The sequence below is a fragment of the Arachis stenosperma genome, chromosome 7, assembly GCF_014773155.1.
Source record: "Arachis stenosperma cultivar V10309 chromosome 7, arast.V10309.gnm1.PFL2, whole genome shotgun sequence".
Classification (NCBI taxonomy): domain Eukaryota; kingdom Viridiplantae; phylum Streptophyta; class Magnoliopsida; order Fabales; family Fabaceae; genus Arachis; species Arachis stenosperma.
In genome coordinates, this window is record NC_080383.1 from 29,092,745 (window position 1) to 29,110,307 (window position 17,563).

The window sequence follows — 17,563 nt, forward strand, 5'->3', positions numbered from 1 at the left end:
CGCCAGAAAACCTTCCTCACTGGGCGTTTTTCTGAACGCCCAGTGATGCTGCACACCTGGCGTTAAACGCCCAGAATGGTACCCATTCTGGCGTTTAACGCCCAAAATGGTACCATTACTGGCGTTAAACGCCCAGAATGGTACCCATTCTGGCGTTTAACGCCCAAAATGCACCTTACTGGCATTTTTTCGCCAGTAAGCTCATTTTCTCTGCTTTTTGAGCTGAATCTTTCTGTAACTCTGTGAATTCCTTCATTTTTTGATATTTGCCTCTGTAAGAACAAATCATACAACCTACTAATGACTGGGTTGCCTCCCAGTAAGCGCTTCTTTACTGTCTTTAGCTGGACTTTCACTGAGAATCAATCTAGTCTCAGTTTTGAGCACTCCTGCTCAAAGTTTCCTTCAAGATAATGTTTGATTCTCTGTCCATTAACAATGAACCTCTTATCAGAATCAATATCCTGAAGCTCAACATATCCATATGGTGACACTCCTGTAATCACATATGGACCCCCCCCAACGGGATTTGAGTTTTCCTGGAAACAGTTTGAGCCTAGAGTTGAAGAGCAGAACTTTTTGTCCTGGCTCAAAGACTCTGGTTGACAATCTCTTGTCATGCCACTTCTTTGCCTTTTCCTTATAATTTTTTGCATTTTCAAAGGCATTGAGTCTGAACTCTTCTAGCTCATTTAGCTGGAGCAGTCTTTTCTCACCAGCTAACTGTGCATCCATGTTTAGGAATCTGGTTGCCCAATAGGCTTTATGTTCCAGTTCCACAGGCAAATGACAGGCCTTCCCATACACCAATTGGTATGGGGAGGTACCTATAGGAGTCTTGAATGCTGTTCTGTATGCCCACAGAGCATCATCCAAGCTCTTTGCCCAATCCTTTCTTCGGGCCATTACAGTCCGTTCTAGGATTCTTTTTAGTTCTCTGTTAGAGACCTCTGCTTGCCCATTTGTCTGTGGATGATACGGAGTTGCCACTTTGTGGCTAATTCCATATCTAACCATAGCAGAGTATAGTTGTTTATTGCAGAAATGAGTGCCCCCATCACTGATTAGCACTCTGGGGACGCCAAATCTGCTGAAAATGTTCTTCTGGAGGAATTTCAGTACGGTCTTAGTATCATTAGTGGGTGTAGCTACTGCTTCTACCCACTTAGATACATAGTCCACTGCCACCAGAATGTAAGTGTTTGAGTATGATGGTGGGAATGGCCCCATGAAGTCAATTCCCCATACATCAAACAGCTCTATCTCTAATATCCCTTGTTGAGGCATGGCATATCCATGAGGCAGGTTACCAGCTCTTTGGCAACTGTCACAGTTACGCACAAACTCTCGGGAATCTTTATAGAGAGTAGGCCAGTAGAAGCCACATTGGAGGACTTTAGTGGCTGTTCGCTCACTTCCAAAGTGTCCTCCATACTGTGATCCATGGCAGTGCCATAGGATCCTCTGTGCTTCTTTTCTGGGTACACACCTGCGGATCACTCCGTCAGCACATCTCTTAAAGAGATATGGTTCATCCCAGAGGTAGTACTTGGCATCTGAAATTAATTTCTTTCTCTGCATGTAACTGTACTCCTTGGGTATGAACCTCACAGCTTTATAGTTTGCAATGTCTGCAAACCATGGAACTTCCTGAATGGCAAATAGTTGCTCATCTGGGAAAGTCTCAGAAATCTCAGTAGAAGGGAGGGACGCCCCAACTACTGGCTCTATTCTGGACAGATGATCAGCTACTTGATTCTCTGTCCCTTTTCTGTCTCTTATTTCTATATCAAACTCTTGCAGAAGCAACACCCATCTGATAAGCCTGGGTTTTGAATCCTGCTTTGTGAGTAAGTATTTAAGAGCAGCATGGTCAGTGTACACAATCACTTTGGATCCTACTAGGTAGGATCTAAACTTGTCAATGGCATAAACCACTGCAAGTAATTCTTTTTCTGTGGTTGTGTAATTTTTCTGTGCATCATTTAGAACACGACTAGCATAATAAATGACATGCAGAAGTTTATTATGCCTCTGTCCCAATACTGCACCAATGGCATGATCACTGGCATCACACATTAATTCAAATGGTAATGCCCAATCTGGTGCAGAGATAACTGGTGCTGTGACCAACTTAGCTTTCAGGGTCTCAAATGCCTGCAGACACTCATTATCAAAGATAAATGGAGTGTCAGCAGCTAGCAGATTACTCAGAGGTTGGCAATTTCGAAAAATCCTTGATAAACCTTCTGTAAAATCCTGCATGTCCCAGAAAGCTTCTGATTGCCTTAACATTGGCAGGTGGTGGTAATTTTTCAATTACCTCTACCTTTGCCTTATCCACCTCTATTCCCCTTGAAATTTTGTGCCCAAGGACAATTCCTTCAGTCACCATAAAGTGACATTTCTCCCAGTTTAAAACCAGGTTAGTCTCTTGGCATCTTTTCAGGACAAGTGATAGGTGGTTAAGACAGGAGTTAAATGAGTCTCCATATACTGAGAAGTCATCCATGAAGACTTTCAGAAATTTCTCTACCATATCTGAGAAGATAGAGAGCATGCACCTTTGGAAGGTTGCAGGTGCATTGCACAGACCAAAAGGCATTCTTCTATAGGCAAACACGCCTGAAGGGCAGGTGAATGCTGTTTTCTCTTGGTCCTGAGGGTCTACTGCAATTTGGTTGTAGCCTGAATAGCCATCCAAAAAGCAGTAATAATCATGGCCAGCTAGTCTTTCTAGCATTTGGTCTATGAATGGTAAAGGGAAATGATCCTTTCTGGTGGCTGTATTGAGCCTTCTATAGTCAATACACATGCGCCACCCTGTGACTGTCCTTGTGGGAACCAGTTCATTTTTTCATTATGAACCACTGTCATGCTCCCTTTTTGGGAACAACTTGGACAGGGCTCACCCAGGGCTATCAGAAATAGATAAATGATCCCAGCCTCTAGTAATTTAGTGACCTCTTTTTGCACCACTTCCTTCATGGCAGGATTTAGCCTCCTCTGTGGTTGGACCACTGGTTTGGCATTATCCTCCAATAGGATCTTGTGCATGCATCTAGCTGGGCTATGCCCTTAAGATCACTTATGGACCCCAAGAGCTGTCTTGTGCGTCCTCAGCAGTTGAATCAGTGTTTCCTCTTCCTGTGAATTTAAAGCAGAGCTTATAATCACGGAAAAGTGTCACCCTCTCCCAGAAATGCATATTTCAGAGATGGTGGTAGAGGTTTGAGTTCAGGTTTGGGAGGCTTATCCTCCTCCTGAGGAATTTTCGAAAATTCCTTTACTTCCTCTAGTTATTCTTGATCAGGTTGAGCATCTTTGAAGATGTCCTCAAGCTCTGATTCTAGGCTTTCAGCCATATTGATCTCTTCTACCAGAGAATCAATAATGTCACGTCCATGCAGTCTTCTGGTGTCTGGATGCTGCATAGCTTTCACAGCATTCAACTTGAACTCATCCTCATTGACTCTCAGGGTTACTTCCCCTTTATGTACATCAATGAGAGTTCGTCCAGTTGCTAGAGGGGTCTTCCTAGAATGAGAGTTGCACTCTTGTGCTCCTCCATTTCCCACCACAAAGTCAGTTGGAAAGGCAAATGGCCCAACCTTGACAATCATGTCCTCTATTATGCCTGATGGGTGTTTAATGGAACCATCAGCAAGCTGGAGGCATATCCTGGTTGGTTTGACTTCTCCAGTCAACCCAAGCTTTCTGATAGTGGATGCAGGTATTAGATTTATGCTTGCTCCAAGATCACATAAGGCTGTCTTGGTGCAGGCACCTTCTAATGTGCAGGGTATCATAAAGCTTCCAGGATCTTGAAGCTTTTCTGGTAAGCTTTTCAAAATGACTGCACTGCATTCTTCAGTGAGAAACACTTTTTCAGTTTCTCTCCAATCCTTCTTATGGCTTAAGATCTCTTTCATGAACTTAGCATAAGAGGGTATTTGCTCAAGTGCTTCTGCAAACGGAATCTTTATTTCAAGAGTCCTTAGATAGTCTGCAAAGTGGGCAAATTGCTTATCCTGTTCCGCTTTGCGGAGTTTCTGAGGATAAGGCATCTGGCTTGATATTCTTCAACCTTAGATGCTGCAGGTTTATTCCTTACAGAAGTGGTTGAAGAAGCCTTGTTAGGGGGATAATCATCAGAACTCTCAGGTGCCTGATTCTCCTTGGGCGTTTGAACGCCAGGAGTGAAGTTTGGGCGTTAAACGCCAACTTCTCCCCCTTTTCTGGCGTTTGAACGCCAGAACTGGGCAGGGAATGGGCGTTTAACGCCAGCTTTCCTCCCTGTTCTGGCGTTTGAACGCCAGTATTGGGCAAGGAATGGGCGTTTACGCCAACTTTCCTTCCCTTTCTGGCGTTTGAACGCAATATTCCTCTCTGGGCTCTTACTGTCCTCAGAGGGATTTGAACAGTGGTTGGTTGTCCTCTGTCAATTGTTCCTTGTTTGACTTTTTGCTCTTTTGAGCAGTGTTATTCAAGGTCTTCCCACTCCTCAATTGAACTGCTTGACACTCCTCTGTTATCTGTTTAGATATTTGCTGTTTTGCTTGATTCAACTGTAGTTCTATGCTTTTATTAGCAACTTTAGTTTCATTGAGCATCTCTTTAAATTCTGCTAACTGTTCTGTCATCAGGAGTAGTTGTTGATTAAGCTCCATCATCTGTTCTTGAGGATTAGAGTCAGTGACTACTGTCATGACTTCCTCTTCTGGAGGACATTAGAGTACAGATACTGGTTTCTAGCAACAGTGTCTATAAGCTCTTGAGCTTCTTCAATTGTTTTCCTCATGTGTATAGATCCACCAGCTGAGTGGTCTAAAGACATCTGAGCTTTTTCTGTAAGCCCATAGTAGAAAATGTCTAACTGTACCCACTCTGAAACATTTCAGAGGGACATTTTCTTAGCATACCCCTATACCTCTCCCAGGCATTATAAAGGGATTCATTATCCTCTTGTTTAAAGCCTTGGATGTCCAGCCTTAGCTGTGTCATCCTTTTTGGAGGGTAAAATGATTCAGGAATTGTCTGATAACTGTTTCCATGTCTTTATGCTTGCTGTAGGTTGGTTATTTAACCACCTTTTAGCTTGATCTTTTACAGCAAATGGAAACAGTAATAGTCTGTAGACATCCTGATCTACCTCTTATCATGTACTGTGTCAGCAATTTGTAAGAACTGTGCCAGAAACTCAGTAGGTTCTTCCTGTGGAAGACCGGAATACTGGCAATTTTGCTGCACTATGATAATGAGTTGAGGATTTAGCTCAAAGCTGCTTGCTTTAATGGGAGGTATACAGATGCTACTCCCATAGCAGCTGTAATGGGGTTAGCATATGACCCCAGAGTCCTTTTGGACTGATTAATTCCACTTAAGTCCATGATGGACAAAAGGAATGATAATAATTGCAAAGAGATAAATTTTGTTTATTCTTTTTTTTTTGAAATACGAAAATTAAAATAAAATAAAATAAACAAAAGGAAAATAAAATAAAAAAAATTCGAAAATCAAAGGGAAAATGAGATCAAAGCAATTGAGAACTGAATCAATTAGTAAAAAGAAAAGATTTGAAAACAGCAATTAAAAAGATATGATTGAAAAATTTTATGAAAAAGATTTGATTCTTAAAAAGAGGAAAGAGAAAAACACAAAAAGACACCAAACTTAAAATTTTTAGAAAATCAAACACTAATTTTTCGAAAATTTTAAAGAAAAACCCAAAGAGGACACCAAACTTAGAACTTTATGAATCAAAAGGGACTAATCAAGAAAAATTCGAAAAAGAGAATAAAAAAAAAAGGCATGCAATTGACACCAAACTTAAAATATGAAACTAGACTCAACCAAACTCTAAACCAACAAAAATAAAACAGTCCTAATCTAAGCACAAGATAAGCCGTCAGTTGTCCAAACTCGAACAATCCCCGGCAACGGCGCCAAAAACTTGGTGCACGAAATTGCAATAACACTTTTGCAATCCCGCAACTAACCAGCAAGTGCACTGGGTCTCCAAGTAATACCTTGCGTGAGCAAGGGTCGATCCCACGAGATTGTCGGCTTGAAGCAAGCTATGGTTATCTTGTAAATCTTAGTCAGGAGATCAGAAATTATTAGGATTGATTGTGAAAAGCAAAGAACATGAACGGTTACTTGTTTTGCAGTAATGGAGAATGGGTTGAGGTTTGGAGATGCTCCATCTTCTGAATCTCAGCTTTTCTACTGTCTTCTTCATCAAACACGCAAGTCTCCTTCCATGGCAAGCTCGTATAGGGTTTCACTGTTGTCAGCAGCTACCTCCCATCCGCAGTGAAAGCTAATGCACGCACTCTGTCACAGTACTGCCAATCACCGGTTTGGTTCCCTCCCCTACCGGAATAGAATCACTCTTTTGCGTCTGTCACTAACGCCCAGTAGGTTACAGGTTTGAAGCACGTCACAGTCATTCAATCATTGAATCCTACTCAGAATACCACAGACAAGGTTTAGACCTTCCGGATTCTCTTGAATGCTGCCATCAGGTCCTGCCTATACCACGAAGATTCCGATAAAAGACCCAAGAGATAACTACTCAATCTAAGATAGAACAGAGGTGGTTGTCAGGCACGTGTTCATGGTTGAGAATGATGATGATTGTCACGGATCACATCATCCGGATTAAGAACAAGTGTTATCTTGGATGGAAGCAAGCATAATTGAATGAGAAACAGCAGTAATTGCATAATCCTCAAGCACAGCAGAGCTCCTCACCCCAACCATGGGGTTTAGAGACTCATGCTGTGGAAGAAAACGTGTAAAATGTCATAAGGTTCTAAGGTCTGATACAATGTCAAAAGATCCTATAAGTAGTAAACTAGTATCCTAAGGTTTACAGAAACGAGTAAATGACAGAAAAATCCACTTCCCGGCCCACTTGGTGTGTGCTTGGGCTGAGCATTGAAGCTTTTATGTGTAGAGACATTTCTGGAGTTGCATTGAAGCTTTTATGTGTAGAGACATTTTCTGGAGTTAAACGCCAGTTCTCATGCCAGTTTGGGCGTTTAACTCCAAGTTTTATGCCAGTTCCGGCGTTTAACGCTGGAATTTCTGAGGCCAGATTGCTACGCAGGTTTGGGCCATCAAATCTTGGGCAAAGTATGGACTATTATATATTGCTGGAAAGCCCTGGATGTCTACTTTCCAATGCCGTTAAGAGCGCGCCAATTGGGCTTCTGTAGCTCCAGAAAATCCACTTCGAGTGCAGGGAGGTCAGAATCCAACAGCATCTGCAGTCCTTTTCAGTCTCTGGATCAGATTTTTGCTCAGAACCTTCAATTTCAGTCAGAAAATACCTGAAATCACAGAAAAACACACAAACTCATAGTAAAGTCCAGAAAAGTGAATTTTAACTAAAAACTAATAAAAATATAATAAAAACTCAACTAAAACTACCAAAAACATACTAAAAACAATGCCAAAAAGCATATAAATTATCCGCTCATCATGCATGCATTCCTAATTTCCGAGTTGTTTCTACCGACTTGAATGTTGCCGACTTATAACTGTTGGTTGTTTTTCTTTGTAGATATGGCAAAGAAGAATGCTCAGGAGGCTTACCAAAGGGTCCAGGAGGCTAAAGCGAAGTCCCGAGCTAGGTCTGGTGGTACCAGGGCGATCACCTCTCCTCCTCCTCCTCCTCCTCCTCCTAAAAATACTGGCACTCCCTCTCAACCCATTGTCATTTCTTCCTCAAGTTTGTCTCGACCACCCCCTTCTGCCCAAATTCTCTCTGAGCCAGAGAAGAAGAAGCGTAAGACTTCAGAGTCTGGCTCTTCTTCTTTTGATGGTGGGGTTAAGGCGGATGCTCTGGCATTCGTCCGAAAGAACATCTATCCTTTTATAAGTATGGATGATGTTTCTGTTCGAAACCACCTCACCACCATGGCCGAGGAGAGTTTTAGGACAGCGGGTGTTTGTGGTAAACTTTTGGACATTTTTGAGAAGACTCCCCTCAGCTCTTTGGGGGCATCCTCGAGGGTTGAGGAGTTGGAGGGGAGGCTTCTCATTTATGAAAAACATGAGAAGGAGTTGAAGGAGGAGAGAAATAAATTGAGGAAGGAGAGGGATCACCTTAAGGAGAAGGCGGGTAAACTGCGGGCTCAATGTACTTTGGAGGCGAATTTGAGGAAGACGGCACAAGACAGCTACCACAGTTTATTTCAAGATATTGTGGCTGTGAGGAAGGACTTGCTGAATTCTCGGAACGCATACGCCGAGTTGGAGGACTCTATTGCCGATGGTTCCGAGGAGTCTTGGAGAATTTTCTTGGAACAAGTCAGAGTCATCGCTCCCGACTTGGACCTTTCTCCTTTACATCCTGATAAAGTCGTCATCGATGGTGCTATCGTGGATCCTCCTGTCCCCGAGGTTGTTTTCGAGTCAGATTTGAAGACTCGGGGGCAGAGGATTATTGAGTCTCCTCCTCATTCTAAAGATGCTCCGACTTCTTCCTCCGTTCCTCCGACTGGTCCTGGCGGCGCCCCTCCTGAGTCTGGCGGTGATGATTCCTCTACTCCCTTGAAAAGATAACTTTATTTTTTATGGCTATATGGGGGCTCGGCCTGTGAGTCCCCCCTTTTTTAAACTTTATTCATTGTTGGTGTTTGTGTGAACAATTTCCTTTTGGCCTTTTAAGGCCGTAAACAAAATATTCTGTGCCCTTTTTTGGATAAAGGGTTTTTAAACAAAAGTGAATGCCCCTTTTTTGGATAAGGGTTTTGAGTTACCTTGTGCGTTTTGAGTTACCTTGTGCGTGTATGCTTTCTAATTTCGATATTTCGAAAATCCTTTTGATCTCTTTCTGAAAAACCTTTTGTTTGTCTTTTGTTTTAAGGATTTTCGGGATATCCTTTAAACTTCCTTCTAGGTTTTGCTATCTCTTTTTGTTATCCCTTAGACTCAACTTGTTTTAGTGAGTTCTTATGACTTAGGTTACTTTTGCGATGCGTTTTTCTTCTACTCGGTTCTACGCTCCGATTTAAGGATCGGTGTATTTTCGAGCTTTCCTACTCGGAATGTTGTTCCGACTTATGAGTCGGATTTGTCTTCTGAGTTTTTACGATCGACTCATATAACCTCTTTACACCGACTTGTACCTCGTCGTTTTATCCTGACAACCATCTAGGTCGGTTCATGGGATTTTCACGTTTTGTCGAGCTTAAGTCGGCGCGTTTCGTAGAAGGACTTAGAAAAATAAAGAAGGATATTTATAAGAGATATTATGAATGAAAAAGATCTTTATTAATTGGGGAGGTACCTTCTTTCGCTACTAAGGGTTTTGATAGCCTTTTTTCCCTTAGTCTCTACTATGATGCCTCGTTAAAAACCCTTCTCCAGAAAAAACCCTTTTTTGGGAAAAAATCATGAAGTTGGGAAAAGAGTACATCAGGGAGTAGAGTTCGCTTTTAACTGTAGTACCTTTTCATATTACAAGCATGCCACGACCTTGGTAGCTCAGTTCCACTTAGGTCGGTTACTTTAATAACCTTTTCCTAAAACTTCATTGATTTGTATGGTCCCTTCCAATTTGCGGCGAGCTTTCCTTCTCCCGATTTGTTGACTCCAATGTCGTTCCTTATTAAGATCAAATCATCGGGGGCGAATGTTCTTCGAATGACTTTTTTGTTGTACCTTGTAGTCATTCTTTGCTTCAACGCCGCTTCTCTTATGTGGGCACTTTCACGGACTTCGGGGAGCAAGTCGAGCTCCTCTTTGTGTCCTCGTACATTTCCGACCTCGTCGTGGAGAATTACCCTTGGGCTTTGCTCATTGATTTCTATTGGAATCATGGCTTCTACGCCATAGACTAGTCGGAAGGGTGTTTCTCCTGTGGCGGATTGAGGAGTTGTTCTATAAGCCCATAACACTTGAGGGAGCTCTTCAGCCCAAGCTCCCTTTGCTTCCTGTAGTCTCTTCTTTAATCCTGCCAATATGACCTTGTTAGCTGCCTCGGCTTGCCCATTGGCTTGTGGGTGTTCTACCGAGGTGAACTGGTGCTTGATTTTCAGACTGGCTACTAGATTTCTGAAGGTGGCATCGGTAAATTGGGTTCCGTTGTCTGTAGTGATGGAATAGAGTATTCCATACCTTGTGATGATGTTTTTGTAGAGGAACCTGCGACTTCTTTGAGCGGTGATGATGGCTAACGGTTCTGCTTCTATTCACTTTGTGAAGTAATCTATTCCCACGATCAAGTATTTGACTTGTCCTGGTGCTTGGGGAAAAGGACCTAACAAATCCATCCCCCATTTTGCAAAGGGCCAGGGAGAAGTGATACTGATGAGCTCTTCAGGTGGAGCTACGTGGAAATTTGCATGCATCTGACATGGTTGGCACTTTTTCACAAAGTCCGTGGCATCTTTTTGCAAGGTCGGCCAATAAAATCCTGCTCGGATTAATTTCCTGGCGAGCGACCTTGCTCCGAGATGGTTTCCGCAGATCCCACTATGTACTTCCTCCAACACCTCGGTGGTTCTTGAGGTCGGTACGCACTTTAGTAATGGCATTGATATTCCTCTTCTGTAGAGGACATTCCTTACCAAAGTATAATGTTGCGCTTCCCTTCGGATCTTTTTGGCTTCTTTTTCCTCTTTAGGGAGGATGTCGAACTTCAGGTATTCGACTAAGGGGTTCATCCATCCGAGGTTTAAACCGACTACCTCAAGTACCTCCTGCTTATCTTCTATTTTTGCAACTGAGGGCTCTTGGACAGTTTCTGAATCAGGCTTCTGTGTTTCCTCCTGGTTTGGTACTTGCTAATTTGGGAGAGGGCGTTGCTCTACTATTTAGATCCGAGTTATGTGTTTTGACCTCGGTTTCCGCAAAACGCCCAAGGTGCTCCAAGGTTTTTTCCAAGTACCTCTTCATATTGGGTCCTTTGCCTGATACTCCCCGCTTATTTGGGAGGTCACCACCTGTGAGTCGCTGTAGATCATTATCTTGTAGCACCAATTTCTTCTGCTAGCTTTAACCCGGCGATCAAGGCTTCATATTCATTCAATTTTAAGGAAACCTCTATCTGGGTTCCTTTTTCATCTACTAATATTGCCTGCGCCGCTCCCTGTCTGTTGGAGGATCGTCTACATAGAGTTCCCTGTAGTCGGCTTTTCCTCTTGTTCTCTGCGTATTCTGCAACGAAAGTCGGCGAGGCATTGGGCTTAATTGCTGTCCGAGTTTCATATCTCAGATCGAACTCGGAGAGTTCTATTGCCTCCATCTTTTGGAGGATTTGCTTCATGGGTTGGTTTGTGCGGACTCTTATTGTATGAGCCTGGAAGTAAGGTCGTAACCTTCGTGAGGCTATTACTAAGGTGTAGACAAACTTTCTAGTTTGTGGTACCTTAGTTCAGGGCCTTGCAGGACCTTACTGATGAAATAGACCGGGTGTTGTCGACCTCGTCTTCTTGATCAGGGCTGATGAGACAGCCTGTTTGCTACGGATAGGTATAGGACAAGGTCTTTTCCCGGTATTGGTCTGGTTAAGATAGGAGGTTGGCTTAAGAACCTTTTGAACTCTTGGAACGCCTCCTCGCATTCCGGAGTCCATTCGAATTGGCACCCCTCCTTAATAAAGAAAAATGGAAGGATTTTAGTGCCGATCCTGCCAAGAATCTGGAGAGGCTGCAAGCCGGCCATTGAGCTGTGAACCTCTCTCAAACAAGTCGGGCTTTCATTTCTAGGATGGCTACATTTATCGGGATTGGCCTCAATCCCCCTCTGTTAGCATGAACCCTAGAAATTTTCCTGCCTCGACCGCGAAGGCGCACTTTGCAGGATTTAGCCTCATCCCATGCAACCTTATAGTGTCGAAGACTTGTGAGGGGTTAAGAGGTCGACTTCTTCCTTGGTCTTTACTAGCATGTCGTCGAGTATACTTCCATCAAGCTCCCTAGGTGGGGGGAAAACACTTTGGTCATCAACCGTTGGTATTGGGCTCCTGCATTCTTTAATCCGAATGGCATGACCAAATAGCAATAGTTGCCCTCGGTGTGATGAAAGATGTTTTCTCTTGGTCGGGCCGTACATCGGGATTTGGTTATATATGTTTTCTCTTGGTCGGGCTCGTACATCGGGATTTGGTTATATCCGAGTAGGCGTCCATGAATGAAGTATTGATACCCGAGCTGGAGTCCACCAGGGTATCAATACTCGGTAGGGGATAAGGGTCCTTAGGACATGCCTTATTCAAGTCGGTATAGTCGACGCACATTCTCCATTTACCATTTTGTTTTTTGACTAGCACTACATTGGCTAGCCACGTTGGGTATTTGACCTTTCTAATAAAGCCGGCTTCTAGGAGCGCCTGCACTTGCTCTTCTACTATTAGGGCTCGTTCCGGGCCGAGCTTGCGTCTTCTTTGCTGTATAGGTCGGGACCCTGGATAAACCGAGAGCCTGGGACATGAGCTCGGGTCATCCCAGGCATGTCGGAGGCCTTCCAGGCGAAGAGATCGGAATTTTCTCTTAGAAGCTTAGTCAACCCTTGTTTTAGAGTTTCCCCTAGGTTGGCTCCTATGTGAGTGTTTTTTCCTTCCTCTTTACTGACCTGTATCTCCTCGGTTTTTCCTCCCGGTTGTGGTCGCATCTCTTCTCTGGCCCTTGTGCCGCCGAGCTCTATGGTGTGGACTTCTTTGCCCTTTCCTCTCAGATTTAGGCTTTCATTGTAGCATTTCCTCGCCAATTTTTGGTCTCCCCTCACCGTTGCTATTCCCGCTGAAGTCGGGAATTTCATGCAAAGGTGGGGAGTGGATACCACTGCTCCGAGGCGATTAAGGGTAGTCCTGCCGATTAGGGCATTATAGGCTGACCCTTCATCAATGACTATGAAGTCTATGCTTAGAGTCCTTGATTTTTCCCCTCTTCCAAAAGTGGTGTGAAGGGGTAAGAATCCCAGTGGTTTTATTGGCGTATCCCCTAATCCATATAAGGTGTCGGGGTAGGCTCTCAACTCTTTTTCATCTAACCCTAGCTTGTCGAAGGCGGGCTTGAAAAGGATGTCCGCCGAGCTTCCTTGGTCTACTAGGGTTCTGTGGAGATGGGCGTTGGCTAGGATCATAGTTATCACCACGGGATCATCGTGCCCGGGGATTATCCCTTGCCCATCTTCTTTTGTGAACGAGATAGTGGGGAAGTCGGGTGTCTCTTCCTCGACTTGATAGACTCTTTTGAGATGTCTTTTGCGAGAGGATTTAGTGAGGCCCCCTCCCGCAAATCCTCCCGAGATCATATGAATATGTCTCTCTGGAGTCTGCGGTGGTGGATCTCTTCTATCCATATCATCTCGCTTTCTTTTTCCGTGAGTGTCCGACCTTTCCATGAGATATCTATCAAGCCGACCTTCTCTAGCCAGCTTTTCTATCACATTTTTGAGGTCGTAACAATCGTTGGTGGAGTGACCATATATTTTATGGTACTCGCAGTAGTCGCTGCGGCTTCCCCCTTTTTTGTTTTTAATAGGTCTAGGGGGTGGCAGCCTTTCAGTGTGGCAAATCTCTCTGTACACATCCACTATAGAAGTTTTGAGAGGAGTATAAGAGTGATATTTTCTGGGCCTCTCGAGACCGAGTTCTTCCTTCTTCTTGACTTCCCTTTCCCTTTCCTTAGATGAGGGAAGGGGTCCAGGTCGCCAACTCAGGTCTCTTAATTTCGCATTCTCTTCCATGTTGATGTACTTTTCGGCCCTTTCTTGTACATCACTTAGGGAAACGGGGCGCCTTTTAGATATGGACTGTGAGAAGGGACCTTCTCTGAGCCCATTGACTAGCCCCATTATGACTGCCTCTGTGGGCAGGTCTTGGATCTCCAAACATGCTTTATTGAACCTTTCCATATAGGCTCGTAAAGACTCTCCGACCTCCTGTTTTATTCCCAGGAGGCTCGGTGCATGTTTCACTTTATCTTTCTGAATTGAAAACTCATCAAAAACTTCCTTGAGGTCTTCAAAGCTGGTGATTGATCTTGGTGGGAGGCTGTCGAACCACTTCATGGCCGCTTTCGATAAAGTGGTCGGAAAGCTTGCATCTCGTAGCGTCGGAGGCATCGGCTAGATACATCCGACTTTTGAAGTTGCTTAGATGATGCTTTGGGTCGTGGTCCCATCATAGAGGTCCATATCAGGGCTTTAAAGTTTCTCGAACTTTTGCCCTCATTATGTCCTCGCTGAAGGGATCCTCTCCACCTGGGAATTGATCTTCTTGGTCGTCGCGGGAGTTATGACCCTTGAGGGAGGATTCTAGCTGTAAAGTTTTCTTTTCTAACTCTTTTCGCCGTTCCATCTCCTCTTTGAGGTACCTTTCAGTTTCTTTTCTGCTTCTCCCGCTCTTGCTCCAATTGTTCTAAGCGACTGTGGACTAACCCCATTAGTTCAGTTTCTCTTCTTCGGAATCCGTTTCCGCGTGGACTTCTTCGTGGGATCTATCCGCCATCGATGGATGATCTCTCGGGTCCCCGGCAACGGCGCCAATGTTACGGTGGGTAACCGGAGATTAATAAGATGGATGACGTTTGACGGCCCAAGTGTATGAAGGAGGAGATCTCCGGATGTATCTGCAACTCGGGAGGCTCCGTCCGACTTGCGCGCGTGAGTGAATGGGGGGTGGTACCTGCAAAGACACTCCGATGCCTAAGTTAGCAAGGGTGTGAGCAGGTCTAGAGAGTATTGGACTTAGAGATACCTGAGGCATGTCAGTGTACTTATAGTGGTGAGCCAATAACCACCGTTGGAGTAGTGCCGTATCTTTAGGATATTAACCGTCCCATTATCTTAGGGAAGTTAAGATATGGCTTTATGAAGTGGTTAGAGAGATTTTAGGGGCGGTTACTCATTTGAATGAGTGTTTATCTGCCAGCTAATCTCATAACCGACTTCTTCATGCTAAGTCGTGGTTGACACCGACTTCTTAAGTGGAGGTCGGTGCTTTGCTAGGCTTAATCTATTGGATCAGGCCTTTTGGTTGGATCTGGGCCCTTAACATTGGGCCAGGGTATGAACACTAATATATACGCTTAATAAATAGGTTTATATAATTAATAAATTAAACTAATAATTCTAATTTATATTCTCATACAATTTAAAAAAATTAATCAAATTATCCATAAATCTTAAATTAAACTATATTAATTTAATTATTAATATTACTCAATTAAATTGTTATGGCACTGACCCTAAACAAAAACCAATAAATATTCCAATATAAAGTATCATCAGTCAAATTAACCAACAAATTAAATTCTAATTGCCATCATACTCTAATATATACAATTAATAAACCCATAAAATAAATCTAATTAAATTCATTAAATCATAACGAATATAGGTCTAAATTTTATTCACCCACATATTATTATTATTAACATAAATTAACTATATATATATATATATATATATATATATATATATATATATATATGACTAATATTTATCTTCGCATAGTATATTTTAATATTACCATTTAATTATTATCTACAATATTATTATTTTAATATTTATTCTGAGAAAATAAAAAAAAAAGTTTAGGAGCAGTAATTTTATTAAATTTTGGCCAACATATAATCAATAGAGAAAAGTGAGCTATTGGATGAAATTTTATACCAATCTCACACCATCAAATTATCATTAATGACTAATTGATGGTTAACAATCACAAAAATTACTGCCCCCTAATATTGCTCATAAAAAAATACTTACATAATTAAATTGACTAAAATAGTTAACAAAGTGACGTTCAAGATGATCAACTTCTTTAATTTTTTATTTATAAACATTGTGATTTTGGTTAAATGCAAAGTTTGATTTCACATCTAGGAAAGATTAAAAGTTGTTCAGAGTGTATTATCCTAAATGAAGATAACGAGAATGAAAAAGATAAACGAGAAAGAGAAAAAAGAGAGGAGCCTCCTGCATGCGTGACATCTATACAATGGCACAAATTTGTAGAACACTTTTTTATTGTTTATTTTTTTCTGATTCAATTCTGTTCGTCAGATTAGTCATGGAGAACAAATCTGAAGCTCAGATTTAAGAAGTTATCATGTTCGTCCGATTTTCATTAACTCAAATCTAATTATCCGATTATCGCACATGTATTTTTGCTATATATAAATTTGAGGATCTGATTTATTCGTAATGTTAATCCGCTAATTTGTAGTGAAAAAAATTGAAGATCTGTTTTTTTCTTTTTTTATATTACTCTTATTTTCACGAATAACACACAAAACTCTAATAATGGTGGAAAATATCGCTGTTACAGTAATATAAAAATTAAAAAGCACTCAAGTATACACCTAATATTTTGATTAGGAATTTGGAATGAAGGGGATATTTCACCTTCAAGTTTCAACTTTTGTTATAGGTAGAATTTATAGGCCTGGACTATAGATTTGGCTTCACATGTTACTCTTGGCATAGCTGTTGACATCTTATTGGGAAAATAGATAGAAAGCACAAATCAGCTGCATGCCATCAAGTTATAAATAGCCCTACTCTATATATATGGAGTATCTAGCTGATGAAGCTTCTCTTGTAGGCAAAATATATTCATTTCATCAGCTCCTGGATTTGTACTCATGCTCATATGTCATCTATTATCATTATGAATATGAATATGCTCAACAAAATAAAGTCTTCTAAAATGAGAATAGGTGTAAAGTTTTATTTTTTATTTATTTATTTATCTTTTAAAAAATTATTTGAATTACTTTTGTTGAATTCACAAATAATAAAGAAACATTGATCAAAGATTATGGGCATATTATTTACTTACTTTATCACTACTTTTTGATATTTTTTTGGACTAATTCAATTTTTATAAGTATTAAATTAATTTATATCTCTTAGAATTAAAATTATTTTATATTTCTGGGAGTGTCATTGATTCCAAGATGATAGAGACTCTTCTGATTCTAGTTTTTAAAGTAGATTCACTGGTATCGATGAAATAATTTAGACCAATAAATCTATAAGATGTAGTCTATAAGATCATTACTAAAATCCTGGTCAACATACTCCACCCTCATCTCACGAATATTGTAAACCCTCTCTAATAAGAGGGTTTATTTCAGGAAGAGGAGTTCTAGACAACATGATTATAGCGTAAAAAGATTATTCATTTCATGAAAAAGACTAAGTCGAAAAATAGAATTCTGACGGTTAAGATCGATTTGGAGAAAGCTTATGACAAAGTTGATTGGAGGTTTCTAAATCATGAAATTCGGTTTTTCTATTCCTACAGTCAACCTGATTATGAGCTATGTTACTTCATCCTCATTGTCTATTCTTTGAAATGGTTAGATTGGATAGTTTTACTCTTAGTCGGAGTCTTCGACAAAAAAAAAAAATCTTATGTCACCATATCTTTTTCGTGTTGTGTATGGAGAGACTGTCCTGCTTGATTAACCATCAAGTTGATAAGGGGCGGTAGAAGTCGGTTGCTATTTCTAAAAGGCCCAAGAATTTTCTATATAACGTTCCCCAATGATTTGCTTCTCTTCTGTAAAGCAGAGAATTTGCAAGTTCATAATGT